The 15,638-nt window shown below is 45.8% G+C and overlaps 1 protein-coding gene across 4 annotated transcripts in view; it reads right to left on the bottom strand.

Moving 5' to 3' along the window:
* The window catches only part of MCC (MCC regulator of WNT signaling pathway), a 386,129-nt gene that overhangs the window by 236,761 nt on the left and 133,730 nt on the right, over positions 1-15,638 (bottom strand). The gene's annotated exons all lie outside the window — the stretch shown is intronic.

Here is a 15,638-nt window from a genome sequence, read left to right as displayed (position 1 = left end):
GTATATTATACGTACATAAAATGCTAGAAGGCAGAGACTACAGCTCTTTGAGCTGCATTTGAAAACACCCAATACCTGGTGGCTTCATTCTACTCCTTATTTATGTGGTCTGTGAGGGAGTGGCTGGAACAGAGCACATCATCAGCTCCTCTGCACTGGGAGCAAATAGCCATGAAAGCCAAAGATTCCCAAATCCTGACCAATTTTTGAGCCTTATTATCCCACAGCCTACTGCACATTTCCACTTTGAGGACCAACAGGCATCTCCAATTCAGCATGCCCAAGTCCAGTCTCATCATTCGCTACAAATTAGATTTTCCATGAAATCTCCAAGATCACCTATCAGCATAATCCTCTCAGAATCCTGAATACCCCTCCTTCCCTGGAACCTATCAACCCACCCACCAAGCCCAGGTCCTACAGATGCCCATTCTAGAGGCCATGACCACATGGTCTGAGAAGGCTGTAGGCACTGTGCACACAGCAGGGACTTCTGGAATCAGACCCCAGCTTAAACTTGGCCTAGCCACCTACTAGATGCAGGACCTTGGGCAAGACCCTTCATCTGTCTGAGCTTCCATTCCCTCACTACCAAATGCCCCTAAAGCTAGGACCTTTATCCTATCACGGGGCTGTGGCAAGGCTTCAGTGAAGGTCATTCACTCTAAAAGGGAATGTGGAGGGCTAGGCTCTATGCAGATATCAGTGATCGTGGTCAACAGCAGTCGCTCCCATAGGAGATCCCAAGTGCACAGGCCTGTGCAGTGCGTGAAGGGCTATAACGCAGAAACAGCTAATGCTATCGGGGCAGGGGGGACAGCACAGCATCTGGACCAGAGTGGGAATACCTGGAAAGACTTTGAAGAGAACACACACTTAAATGAAGTCCTGGGAGAGGAACACACAGAAGGTAGATACGCAAGGGTTGAGGATATGGATAGCGTAGGAACAGCAGATGTGAAGTCCTGAGGCCAAGAGACAGGCACCTTGAAGGTACTGAAAGTTGAGTCGGCTAGAGACTAGAATGTAAGGGTGAGACGTCACCAGGGGCTGAGGGGCTGGGCACCCTGAAATGAAGAGTTTTAAGCTGGGAAAGGACATAAAAAATGCATGCAAAGTGCTTCACACTTTTGAGGGCTAATCCTTAATACTGTATGTAACTGCCTTCATTTTTACCACTATATAGTCTGGTTTATGCTATCCACAAATTTACAACCAAACGTCTTTTTTCTTAAGCTGGCCTCTTCCTATTAATTATTAATATGTTAGAGTATTTTTTTTTTCAGTGCATAAAAAGGTGGTTTTATTAAAGCATAGAGAGAGGAAGGACCCCACGGGCAGAAAGAGTTGCTGTTAGAGTATTTTTAAACAATTTAGGGGCACCTAGCTGGCTCAGTCAGTACAGCATGCAACTCGTGGTCTTGGGAGTTTGAGCCCCATGTTGGGCAGAGAGATAGATAGATAGATAGATAGATAGATAGATAGATAGCAACGGAAATTTTTTCCTCAATTTACTTGGTGAAATAAAGGTGAGAAAACGTCATCAGTCTTCACCTGGGCCCTTTGACAGAAGAACAATGAAAAGGTAAATTTCTTATCATAAACCTCAGAACTTTCTGCATAACTGATCATACTAACTTCCCATTTCCAACTGCTGTGCTGTGTATCTTTATAAGATACTGCCTCAGCCTCATCATTTCAAGGCATAATACACGTCCATCTTCCCATCCGACCCACATCAGCACCAGTGGTTCAGGGCACTCAGGGTCACCCAGAGGATCATCTGCTGACTGCTTTGATGAAGACTTCATTCTACCAGTGAGGAATACTGCAATGCCACATGTTCAATGAAATCCGCCCAGTAACCCAGACCTCACTGGAATGCCTTATTAGCTCCATATAGTAACCTATGAATACAGGTATTTTTAAAATTAGTGAAATGAATTGAAATCTTTATCCTTCCCACCAGATTAAGAATCATTCACCCAAGAAAAGCAATTAACATATTTCTGTCACTTGCAAATGAATACAGATGCTTAACTGCAGGGACTTCCCTACCTTTATAAGAAAGGATGTCTTTTTGCATGTGGGCACAATTATATATGGAATGATCCTCCACATCCTCATCCTTAAATACCACATACTCATTTCTAATTTGGAAAAAAACCTTGATAAGGTTAGAGGCATTAGGGTAACCATTCTTTTGAGTTCTACAATTTTACTTTAGGTTAATCGCAGTATCAATGGACAACAGTAATTTCTACTGGGATGCTTTTGAATGTAAGTTTTCTTGTACTGAAAGTGGCATATTTTATTTTTTTTACTATCTTTTTAAAATTTTATTATGTTATGTTAATCACCATACATTACATCATTAGTTTTTGATGTAGTGTTCCATGATTCATTGTTTGCGTATAACACCCAGTGCTCCATTCAATATGTGCACTTTTTTTTTTTTTTAAAGGTTTTATTTATTTGACAGAGAGAGAGACACAGCGAGAGAGGGAACACAAGCAGGGGCAGTGGGAGAGGGAGAAGCAGGCTTCCTGCTGAGCAGGGAGCCCGATGTGGGGCTCAATCCCAGGACCCCGGGATCATGACCTGAGCCGAAGGCAGACACTTAACGACTGAGCCACCCAGGCACCCCCGTGCCCTCTTCAATACCCATCACCAGGCTAACCCATCCCCCCATCCCCCTCCTCTCTAGAACCCTCAGTTTGTTTCTCAGAGCCCATAGTCTCTCATGGTTCGTCTCCCCCTCCAATTTCCCCCCTGCATATTTTAGGAAGCACAGATTTAGACTTCGATACGCATAAAGGGAAAAATACTTGCAAGATGGAACAGACGTAATTGCTTCACTTGAAGTATTTCAACAAAACCTTAGTATTGTCATCCTCCACGTTTATCATTTCTAATACAATAACACAATCTAACTCCTGGAGCTACTCCTACCACCCCAGGCCTGGAACCTACCTCCAGTCAGCCTCCACTCTGATCTCTCATCCTAAGAGAGAACACCGAGCCAGGTTCTGATACTCTGAGACACAGACGGAAGCACATCTCTCCAGCCCCAGTCGTACTGGGTGGGCCCCTGAAGGCAAGCCCAGTGTTGGCCTTCAGGACAGGATGGAAGGGAGGTATAGCCAAGATCCATCTGCAGGGACAGGGAATCTGAGCGTGGATCATGGGGCTTACACCACTAGCTCGTATATAAGTAGCTGCCCTTTGTGTATTTTTTCTACCGCTTAGTTTTTGGCTTGGTTTTTTTTTTTTTTTTAAACATTTTATTTATTTATTTGAGAGAGAGAGAGACTGAGAGAATGAGTGGGAGGAGGGGCAGAGGGAGAAGCAGACTCCCTTGCGGAGCAGGGAGCCCAACACGGGACTCGATCCCAGGACCCTGGGATCATGACCTGAGCTGAAGGCAGATGCTTAACCGACTAGCCACCCAGGTGCCCCCGCCTTTTTTTTTTTTTAAAAACTGCTTTTCATGATTATTAACTGTTATGTATCTTGTCAGCCACACTGCAAGAATGTGCTCTGAGAAAAAAGCCTTTTTCTGGCCACAGGCCACCCTCCGCCAGGTAAGCTTCTGAGACAGAGGAATACGAAATACACCGTATGCTAGAGAGCTGGGGAAAGTCAGTGGAATGAGCCGTGCTGCCAGACTGCACCGGGTACTTAGCAAGCACTGACAGGAAGGTGAGAAAGGCCTCCTGAAGAAGGTGACATGTTGTAGGGTCGAAGATGAGCTGCTGTCCGTCCGCACGGAAGGAAGAGCATTGCAGGAAGAGGGACTCGAGTGCGATTTCGTTTGCAAGGGCAGGAGGAAGGAGCAGGACGTTTCGTATTACACAAGACCTGTGCCCCTGCTTACCCAGTTGGATGTTCCCATCGTCAGACACTGACTTGGGAGGCAACAGCTTAGCCGGAGACGAGTTTCAGCCCCGGATTGGGTAACATCACCACCGGTGTCTACAGAGGTGGACGTTCAAGGCGTCCAAAACTCCACCACCACCAAGTGAGACTTAGAGCCTCAGGCTCACTTAGGTCTACGACTCCTGTCCATCTCCTTCCTCTTGCCCTCAGGTATACACTCTTCAGCAAAGGACCAAACCTAACAACTTCAAAACAGGAGAGAGATTATTCTACCATTTCCTCCTTTCAGACCAGTAGACAAAACCTCAATCAAGACACTTAAAAACAAACAGACAAAACCACCCAACAACCTTCTTTCAAATGAAGAAGCCAGCCACAAGCCTACCAGAGCGGCCCCCACTACCTGTGGGGCAGGCTCCGGCGCTCCCAAACCCACGGACCAAGGCTCCTCCCTCACCTCCCGCAGACGTGCTTCCTCCCATCCTCCATGGCTAACCCAAGCAAAGCTCTATCTCCCCGCAGCTAACAGATCAAAACTTGTAAGGGAATTCACAAAGCATGCATCACTGATAAAGCCTTATCTTCGTGAAATGCGTAGTTACACAATACATGAACACGGTCTGTTTCTCATCCTCGTTCTGGGCATGGGGTGGTGGCCTGACAGCCTCCCCTCTCCCACGTCCCACCATTACCCGGTGCGGTTCTCCTACGGGCAGTTCCCGGGCACACGAGGGACTGAAGACACGATAGCCCAGACAAAATTAAAACAAAATTAACAAAGATAATAAACCAAAAGAGTAACATTTAAAAAGCAATTAGTGTTGCCTGCCATTTGTGAGCTCATTAACATTCTGGCTCCATGAATCCAAAAAAAAAAAGAAATGAGCCACCTTGCTTTTCAAAGACTTGCCAATATTTGGGAAGAACAGTTTCCCTCATAGTGAGTTTTTGGCATTAAGGTCCAGAGAAGAAAACCGTCAGGAGGCTGTACAAGTCTCAGGATTCCTGGATATTTTCTTCATGACTTATTTATCTACACTTAAGAATTTCTTTTACATTATTTCAGTGCTTACAACCACAGCTCCTAACATTCTGTTTATAAAGTGCTTCTGTTCTACTTGGCACCAGCACTGTGGTAGCAAAACAACGTAGTAGCTGGGTCACTGTTGCAGCAGCAAGAACTACCCAATAGCATCTACCAGACACTTCGATAAGCACTACACGGATTATTTCACTGGCCCTCACAACATTCGTCTAAGCTGGATGATACTCTTATAACATCACCATTTTATAACAGGGAATGTGTAGCCCAGAAAAGCAACTGTCCCCAGACCACCTAGCTAGGAAGTGGCAGGATTTCAGAGCGCACAACTTTACCACACTATAGTTTTACACACAGACAGCTGAGGTGATCAATCAAGTAACGTGACCCAGTAAGAAGTTAGTAGAGAAGGTGGCCAAAACACCAGAGCCTTTCCTCCTCATTCGACATATTCCTCCAACCCCTCTATGTCATCATTGTAGGCTGGGGACACTTTAATGTAAGAGAGTAAGAGAGAAGCCCCATCTTTCACACTTTGAGAATTAAAGGGTCTGAAGGCAGCTTTCTCAGCATCGGACACTTTCTTTGGCAGTAATCACTTGTGTGTCCAGACAGCATTTTCATAAGCAACTCAGAAGCCCCAAATGAGAAACCAGTCTTGGAAGTCACTTTCAGTCATAGCAGAAGGCATACTGCTTTCTGCCCCCCACGTACATCAAGGCATCCTAAAAAGAGGGGGGTCCCATATTTGAGTTTAAATCTACCCTTCTAAGCTGGAAGTAAAAACTCCTCCTGTCTCAGGGTCCAACTCACCTATTTCCCCCCTACTCACTATTAACAGTCTCTTAATCATCAGTCCGGGCACAGCAGTCCTTGGACTAGGTCATTCCCACAGCACTAGCACTCCTATATGATGCTTACGCTCATCCAAACATTTAATCAAAAGGGCTCCCGATCAAGCATGAAAATAAATTAGATTTTGGTTTAACCAGGATTAGATTCACAGCACCAAGAAATAAAGTAACAGTTATCTAATCTAACAGGCCAGCCTCAGACTTCTTGGCTACTCTCCACAGGCCCCTCTTGCTAAAACCCTCTCCCCTAAAACTCCTCTTTCAATACCGTGAAATCCCAGCATGTCATGGAGCAAAGTAACTCTTCAAATGCCATGAACAGAAAACTCGTAGCTCTGGTACGGGCCTAACGTCGCTGGAGCGTGTCTAGCTTGTCCATAGGAAAAGCTGCGGGTCATCTGCCCGTGAAGTGCGAGCTGGCCCCACAATGCGCCCGAAAGTTACTTCTTCCTGGACACCGTGGAGGAAGGAGCCTCCTAGCCTGGGCAGAGCCTGTTTGTTTTCCACGGGGAAGCTCTTTATTCTCCTGCCTCGTTTTATGCTGTCATTCCATCTGGAAATACCAAGAAGCGCCTGCAAAGCCCCAGCCACAGAGAGAACGAGACCCGTACAAAGGAGAAAGGGGATAGGGAATGGAGATCCCAACTAGAGGAAGAACTCCTACAGCACAACAACAACAAAATCCCAAACAGCTCAATTAAAAAATGGGCAAGGGCTCCAACAGGCATGTCTCCAAAGACAGCGATGGCCGATAAGCACAGGAGAAGACCCTCAACATTTAGGAATCGTTAAGAAAATGCAAACAGAACCCAGGATGAGATACCACCTCACACCCACGAGGATGGCTAGGATGTAAAAAGCAAAGCAACATCGAAAAGACCAAGTGTTGGCAAGGATGAGGAGGAACTAGAACTTTGCGCCCTGCTGGTGGGGTGATGTAAAGTCTAACAGCCACTATGGAAACCATGAAGGCAAGTCCTCAAAAATTTAAACACAAAATTACCATATGGTCTAGCAATTCCACTTCTGGGTGTATACCTAAAAAACGTGAAAACAGGGGCTCAGATGATTGCACACACATGTTCGTAGCAGCATTATCCACAGCCAAAAGGTAGAAGCCACCCAAGGGTGCACTGATGAATAAATGGACAGACAAAATACGATATATATACGCACAGTGGAAAAATCAGTCTCACAAAGGAAGAAAACTCGGACACATGCTGCACTTCCCCTCTACCCCTAGCCAGCCTTATTCAGACCTCAGTTTCCTCATCAGTTATGCAAATGGTTTGGATAAGAGAAGCCTCATATCAAAGAATGGCTTAACGGTACCACCCAATGGAAGCATCTCCTTTGTCCAATTCCAAGCTCACCAGACAACTTTCTGGTTATAACCTGACTACCAAATAACTTTTCAGTAGGAAAACAAGTGTTAGCATTCCAGACTCCTTAGAGCTACGTTTGTTATAAATCCATAAACGAAGTTTCATAACAATAAAGTCAATGATTCTAAATAGTTGAAGGAAATTGGTCCAAGTGACCAGGAAATTGGTCTAAGAGCCCAGTTTTCCTAATTCAGAACCCACCTATATTCTACATCATCAGCATCCCTCAACACTGAACCATCCATCAAAGGAAGGCAGTTTTCAAATCATTCATGGCCAACGTCTGTGGCACTCAGTTCTTTAAACGATTCTTTTTTTTAATATTTTATTATTTTAGAGAGAACGCATGTGTCCGCGCACTCACGCATGAGTAGGGAGAGAGGGAGAGGGAGAGAGAGAATCCAAAGCAGGCTCCATGCCCAGCTTGGAGCCCGACTCAGGGCTCAATCTCATAACCCTGAGATCATGACCTGAGCCAAAATCAAGAGTTGGAGGCTTGACTGAGCCACCCAGGTGCCCCAAAATTTAATTACTTTATTTAAAATTTATTATATAGGGGTGCCTGGTGACTCAGTCGGTTAATTAAGCGTCTGCCTTGGGCTCAGGTTGTGATCTCAGGGTCCTGGATGGAGCCCCACACCAGGCTCCCTGCTCAGCAGGGAGTCTGCTTTTCCCTCTCCCTCTGCCCACCCCCACTCATGCTCATGCTCTCTCTTGCTTTCTCTGTATCTCAAATAAAATCTTTTTAAAAAATTATATGTGTGTATATATACATGTGTGTATATATACATATATATATAATGTATATGTATATATGTGTACATATATCTATGTAAAAAATCAGTTCAGGAATATCAAAACACTCCAGAGAAATCCAGATTCTTTTCCACAGCCTAGGAGATATAGGTAATTTAGCCAGAACTATTTGTCTCGACATCATTTCCTTCCACTCTCCCCTGGCTTGTTTCACTCCCACATTACCTCCTTGCTTAAACACACCATGCGTATCTGACCTCCACCTTTGCTCTTCCCTCTGCCTGAAATGATCATCTCCCATCTTTGCATGGTTCTATCCCTCATTTCATTCTGGTCTCAATCCAAAGTTTCCCATAGACAGGTCTTCCCTCATCACTCTAAGAGCATCCTCCCTCCTTCATTCCCTGTGTATTTTCTCTTTTCAGCACGTATCACCACTTGGACATACATCTGTCATGTGTATGGCCTGCCTCCCTTTAGAATGGAGGATCCATTAGAACAAGGATTATCAGTTTTGTTTCTGTATCCCCACGCCTAAGAACAGCACCTAGCATGTGGAAGGCACACAGTATTTGTTGAACGAACAAACAAATGGGGAATAGAGAGTAAGTTATGGTAATAATGACCAAATTACATTCCCTCAAATGTGTCCCTCAACCAAAATAATGGAAGTGGTCAATCCAACACATCACACTATAATGTGCAGTTCAGTCCAAACAAGGAACTACTGGTGATACGGATGGGTTTTCCTCTGTCCCTGCCTGCAAAGAGCTCTTGGTCTCCCATGGAGGCTGTGGATGATTATAATAAGTGTTCTGAACACAGGTGAGGGAAGGAACAACCAACGTGGGAGGCCGGGAGGGGCCCAGACAAAGCACGAAGTCGTTGCAAGCGTGCCACGTATTCTGTGGACAAGTCCACACAGCTCATAGGAAACAGGGACAAGCAATTACTCCCACTCTCACCAAGCAACCAACCAGAGGACTCCCCTGCTTTTCTAATTGCCAGGCAATCTCCTTCCATGTTGGCATTCGTCCCTTGACAACTGCTTCAATATTTTTTTACAAATCCAGCTGGAATCATTAACTGACATGCATGCACACACACTGAGGTTTCATGATACTTCCTGTTCTCAGGTAATCAAACGCTACAGCCTTTGGCTTTAGATGAATTTCCATCTCTGGCCCCGTATGTCCCATCATGACAAGGGATCTGCCTCAAAATATCCCACCTGTCAAACCGTCAAGTAGCTTTTGGCACCCAATTTTCCCAGCCCACCAGGTTTTTATTGCTTATTTACGAAGTTAACAAACCCTAACCTAGAGCTTCTTATATGGCACGTAGAATCAACAGCTGCTAATTCAGGATTTTTGTTTTTCTTAGACTTGATTTGGTTTAACGTCTTTGCTGAGCTTAAGAAATACCTTAAAAGATTTGCATTTATAAAGCGCTTTACAACTTCAGTCACTCCTTATGGTCATGCAAACCTCTCAAAAGGTGTCATCTTTCCCCTATGGACTAATTTTGGCTATTTCTGTTCAGCAAGAAAAAGAGGACACTTGCTAGAAAGAGAATAGCTCTATGGTCCCAGTAAATATTTACTCTATAAATTGAACTTCTGTTTATCTGTGTGATCCAGGTTACTCTCTCCTCGTTTCTTTCAAGAGTGAAAGATACCAATGTTAGGAATTCGGGAGTAGTGGGGGGCAGGAGGGATGAGAAAATAATTGCATATAATTTATCTCTGCCCTGACATCCCCTCGCTGATGTAAAAATGCACACCCTAACTATTATCAGCTTTCAAAGTCTTTTTTTTTTTTTTTTTTTTGGCTTGTCCGATTCTGCAATCCTGCCAATACAAACCTCTTTCCCAGAACCGAGAGATTACTTAAAATGCAATCTTGGTTTTCTGAAATTTGATTCCTTGGATCAAAACCTAAATCTGAAGCCTTTGTTCATCAACATCTTAATTTTGCCACAAATGCAGTTTCTATATTCCAGTTCCCGTCTCATTTTGGAGGACGCGTTGCCCGTGGCTTACATTGGGCACATCAGCTTCCGGCACCCTTGAGTTCACTTCCTGAGTCCTGCCATCACATTGCCTCTCCTAGATGGGTGCCCCCACTCCCTCAAAGCTCTGGCACCTCAAATCTGGTAGCCACAGTCCTGTAAGCACTTCCTTAATATGAAGAAGTCTCAGAATTCGTTTTACAACTTTCCCATTAGACAAAGCCTGTCCCCAGAATCAAGGTTCTTTCTCGGCTTTCACGTCTGCGGCCACCTCAGCCCCGACCACCTGGCTAGTCTGTGACTAACCTCTTCCTCTCGTAATGTAGTTCTTTTTCTTGGTACTTTGGCTACCACCTGGCTCCAGCCACACTTGAGCTCCTTCCCCCTAGCCAGCTGGGTGGGATTCATGGCCTCACTGCCACGTTCCGCTCGGGCTTCCTCGGGCCCTGACCACCAGCAGCTGCCTTGCCATGCAGCCCCGGCCGCCAACTGCACTGGGTTGCCTGGCTTTCTTCACCAACCTCGGCCCTCTGCAGCCCCGCAGGGATTTAGGCCACTGCGGTGGGAGCCTAGAGCCCCACCTGCAGGGCTGGGAGAACGCTGATTCTTGTGATGAAGGAAGTCTTCTCATCGGACACCTCAAACGTGGTAGCGCTAATCCCTCAGGTGCCTCTGAGCACACGGGCAGTGGGACCCATCTCCCCACCAGTGACCAAGGGCGGAAGGCAGGGCTCTCCTGGATGAGGGTCACCCTATTCCTTATTGACAGATCTGCTTTTAGGGCTCTGGAAAACCCATGCCTAGAATTCCTCAGCCACTTGAAGGTGATGGCGGGTACCAGAGCTCTTTAATCATATCCATTTCATTTTTATCAAAAATGTTTATCTGGGTATTGCATAGATTCCAATCCAAATCAAGTTCAACAGGCCTCTTATATAGAATACTCCCTCCTAGGAACATGTGACCAAAAGCTGAGAACAGGGAGAGAAACTGACGAAAGGAAGCCAGGTACAGATGGTGGGCCTGGGAGAAAGACTACATGGGCTCAAATCCTGACTCCACCACTAATAGTCTGTAGAACCTCAGTCAGTTTTCACCTCATTACGCCTCAATCTCCACACCTGTATTATGGGCATAACAAGATGTCTCTCGTAGGGTTTTTGATAATGACGCAGGTCGATACCTGGGAAAACCACCGAATTAACAGCTAAGACACAAAACAACAAAACTATTACCAGGCACCGAGAATTAAGAGACCAGGGTTTCAGACAAGGCTCTGTCGTTTTGTGGCCTCTAGAGTAGATTAAAAATGGTTGTAAAGTCTTTGTTCTATCCCCCTTGGAGAGGTGGGATCTATTTCTTCACCACCTTCAATCTGGGCTAAGCATAGAGCGGTTTCTGACCCACAGAGGCATCCACGTGACTCTGGGCCCGTTTCAATCCTACATTTAAAAGAACTGCCAGCTGGCCCCTCTCCCCCTCTTGGAACCCAGCTGCCATGTTGCGAGGAGACCCAAGCAGGCACAGAGACAGGCCCAGGCAGAAGAGAAGAGAGGTGATCTCCCAGTCCACGGGCCAGGACCGCTTTGCCAGCCACGTGATGAAGCCATCAGAAGTGGATCTTCTCGCTCCAGTCATAGACACAAGTCTATGAGCTCTGCCCCAAATTGCAAAATCATGCACAACTAAGATTTCTTCAAGCCTCTAAATTTGGAGGCAGCTTGTTACACAGCCACAGACGGTCCCAACCAAAAAAAAAAAAAAAAAGGCTTCAGACGAAGCACTTAAAGCAGTTCCTCAAATCCTGTGTGTCAAAAGGGAAAGGGAGAGAAGAGGCAAGGTGTTAATTCTCCAAACATTTGTAGAACACCTATGATGTGCCAGAATCTGTGACAGGTCTTCACACTGCCCCTCTGGTGCTGATGGTCTACGGCTGAGACAGACTTCAAACAACTCATCAGAATGAAGTTGATTCTACAAAAACAAAGGAGTATAAAGAAGCATGAAGGGGTGTGGGAATACTAGGTGAGCTCACAGGCCCTTCCAACTCTGCTATTTTGTCACTTGATGATGAGCCCTGCATATATCTGTGAGATGGCCACACAGGACCATCCATGCAGAGAACCTTCTACACAAATCTGCTTGGAGTGTCAGTGAAGATGTGGGGTTTCCAGAGCTACCCAACAAGCTACTGGTGCTATAGCCTATGTTCCGAAACGGAATCACCTCACGAAAGCAGCTTTCAATAAAGAGATAAGGAAAGAGTAAGGGAAGTAGGATTTCCAGGGGCAACTAAGGTTTCAGAGTAAATAGCAACAGGAGAATGTTACCTGTTCATTGTTTAATGTTTAAAAGGCAAAAAATCTAAGTTGATTGCTTCAGAGAAATTATCCTTAAGAATATTTTTTTTTTTATCCCCAGAGGTTTTAATGATCACCAGGAAAGAAGTCTTAAAAGAGAAATTTTTATTTTGATGCATACATAGGTAGCTGTCCACCAGACAAGCAGATCCAGTCAGTGGACAGCTCTTCTGTAAAGATTAGTGAATTCAAGTCATACCTTGATAATGCTGTGCCTTAAGAGATCTTTCTCCCCAAATCTGAATGATTCTAAGAACTAAGAGATGTGATTGTGATAGTGAAGCAAGGTTAAAACTACATACTGGTCCCACAAGTTTTAGCAAGACAAAGAGAATGAAGCGCTAACCAAAAGCCACCGGCAATGAGGAAGAGGAATATAGAGCCTTCCCTCGACAAGGTTTGGGAGAATTTAATGTAGTGCTGCTGAAAGTACTCGTTTTTTGTTTTTTGTTTTTATTAAAAGATTTTATTAGAGAGCAAGTGAGAGAGAGCACGAGCTAGGGTAGGGGTGCGGGGGAGAGGGAGAAGGAGACTCTCCACGGAGCAGGGAGCCCGATGTAGGGCTCGATCCCAGGACCCTGGGATCGTGACCTGAGCAGAAGGCAGACGCTTAATGGACTAAGCCACCCAGGCACCCTGTACTTGATTTTCTGAAGACTTTTGATTTGGCTGGTGTTGGAGTCCTTCCTTAACCTCACATTAGAAAAAGAAAAACATCCTTTGATTCTCTGATAGGGACAGCTAATAGCCAAGAAAAGAGACTAGCCAATTCATGTTTCTCAGATTTTCCTTTTGCATTACCATGGTTAATGCTAAGGATTAGTTTGCTCTCGTTAAAGTGTTCAGACTTGATATAATCCATTTGTGGTCATGGATCAATAAAAAGGTTTTGAATGCCCATAGGTAGAGGCAATTTTACCATCTCCTAGAATCATCTCACAGGATCTTAAATAGCTATTGTTCCAACTAAAGACACAGAAGGGACACATTCACGAATTTCCTGTTTTTCTATCTTAAAGTTCTCACACATGCAAAACACCTCACGCCCAAGGCCCAGCTCCAGCTCTAGATCTCCTAATCATGCATCCCTCACGCCCAAATCTCCTCTCTCTCTCTCTCTCTCTCTCTCTCCCATGCAAGCATTCCCGGAGATTTGTAAGCAGAGGTCAGCACCTCAGCAGCTGACCAAGGCTGGCTGCCCTCAGCAGTTGGACCAGCAGATTACAACCAGAAACGGATTCAAATCACTCCCCGTTGTTGAGGAGGTTATGGAGTCCGTGCCAACATTACTGCCAAACAGTCCATGATTCCTGTGGCTGGAGGGACCCTCTAGAAGGGGTCAGCTCGCAAGTCCAAGCCAAGGAGAGAGGCCCCTTGTTTCTGACACCCAGGATGACACTGAGCCCTTTCACGGTTTTTCCTGCCCCTTGAAACGCCTGGTGAACAACAGGCTGAATCTGACCCCACGGTGACCTCCAGACCGTGTTGAGGCTCTTGGGCAGTAAGAGATATGGCACTAAAGGGGCCCCTGTAGGGGTTTTATTAGCTCTGCTTTCAGGTAAGGAGGAGAAACCAACCATCAAAAAAGAATGTCAACTTTGCCCCCCCAAGATGTTAAAGCAAAACCAGTGTTTAAGAGAAAAATTACTGTGACAAGAAACTCTCCTGTACCCCAAAGACCTGTTGTGAGAAATGCAAACGAATTGTATTCAGATCTGTGGATATTACGGAAAAGGTCAGTCCTACAACTGTTGCCCATGATCAACTGACCTGAGATTTAGGGTCCACAAGTATGAACCACACACACCCCCTTGCCTTACAAATTCTCTTACATGTATCCCAATTGAAAATACGCCCCAAAACTAAAAATAACTACCCTACAGTCTACTGCAACTACCCGACCTGCAGGGAAACTGGGACTGGGGGGGACAGAGGGTGGACTAAATCACCAAATCTAGAAAGAAGGCCAAAAAGAAGGTAAGAAATGATGAGCAGACACAGAACAAGGAAAGAAAATTTGGTAAAGGATATGATTGGCCAGAAACTTACTTCCCCAGGGACAAAACTATGTCCCATAATGCTCAAATAGTATGGCTCCAACTAATGCAGGGGCCACGGAGCACCCTCCACTCTTTGCTTCGGCCACACGTTTTCTAAAGAGTACACAAGGAGTGGACACAACCAGGCAAAGACCCTCCCACCTGAGTTTCATGGATACTCTGGGTTCGTCTAACGCACTCGCTGACTGCGCCAATACCATGGAGTCAGGCCAGACCTCCTCTCCCTAGTCAGCATCCTAGCCCCCTTCATCCCAAACCTGGGCTTCATTTTTAAAACAAAGGCAACCGAAACAACACACTTCAGGTGATGGGGAGTTACAGCTGCCACAAAGAAATAAACAACATGAAGGACCAGGGGAAGACTCTCTGCAAGATAAACACCTTTAAGTGTTGGATTTTTAAGTGACCTTACAAGGTAAGTCACAGGCTTCTCCTTCAATAGGGTGAGCCATGGAGCGGGGTCCTAGGTCCTATTTTAGATGTGGAACCTCTCCCTGCTTGTAAAATTGGCAAAAAATCACTTAGGTCTTCCTGCCTCTTCCCCTAACCTCCTGTTTTCAAGTTACGCTCTCCCCCTCTTAGCATCTCCCCAGCTTCTACATCACAGGGGAAGCCACTGGGATTAGGAAATGCCTCTACCTCATTCACCAACACCTCACAAGGCTACTCCAAACCCGGGGCAGGGACAGTGCAGCGGCAGAACACAGGGCACCAGGCAGGGCCGACTGCATTCCCTGCTGGATACCAGCCGCGGACCTACTGGGGTTTCCCCCTCTCCACACCCCCCTCTCATCCCCATCTCCAACCCTCTCCCCCCTAAGCGAGGGCTCCAGCCTTTCATTTTCCCTTCACGGTTGGTAATCTGACATCACCTCTATCTGCCTTCCGGCTGTTTTTACGCTGGTCTCCTTTTCTTCCCCTTTCCTCTCTTCAGCCATACTCAAGAAGCACAGACTATTTATTCTACTTTTGCCCCCCAAAATAGCTCAGTGATGGTGCTAGGAGGAAAACCCACAGCCACCAAGCCTCCTGCTGTAGACACGGGTCACAGAGACTCCCTCCTGTCTTTCGAACATCCAGTTTCGTAGCTTTCCCATCGCCACTTTTCAGGTATTCAAAGCCCGGGGGGGGGGGGGGGGGGGGGGGGGGGATGTGCCCGAGGCATCCCTAAAGTCATCAAAAAAGGTGGCTTTGGGCATCTTACCGCTCACATATTTGCATACCGTTTGATGTAGCTTTAATTTCAAAGCTAGTCTCCAACACTCAAGTGGATTTGTTACTGTGAGAGCCAG

This window comes from Phoca vitulina, unplaced genomic scaffold (genome assembly GCF_004348235.1).
Source record: "Phoca vitulina isolate PV1807 unplaced genomic scaffold, GSC_HSeal_1.0 scaffold6, whole genome shotgun sequence".
Taxonomy (NCBI): Eukaryota; Metazoa; Chordata; class Mammalia; order Carnivora; family Phocidae; genus Phoca; species Phoca vitulina.
This window is presented reverse-complemented; position numbering and strand designations above follow the sequence as displayed.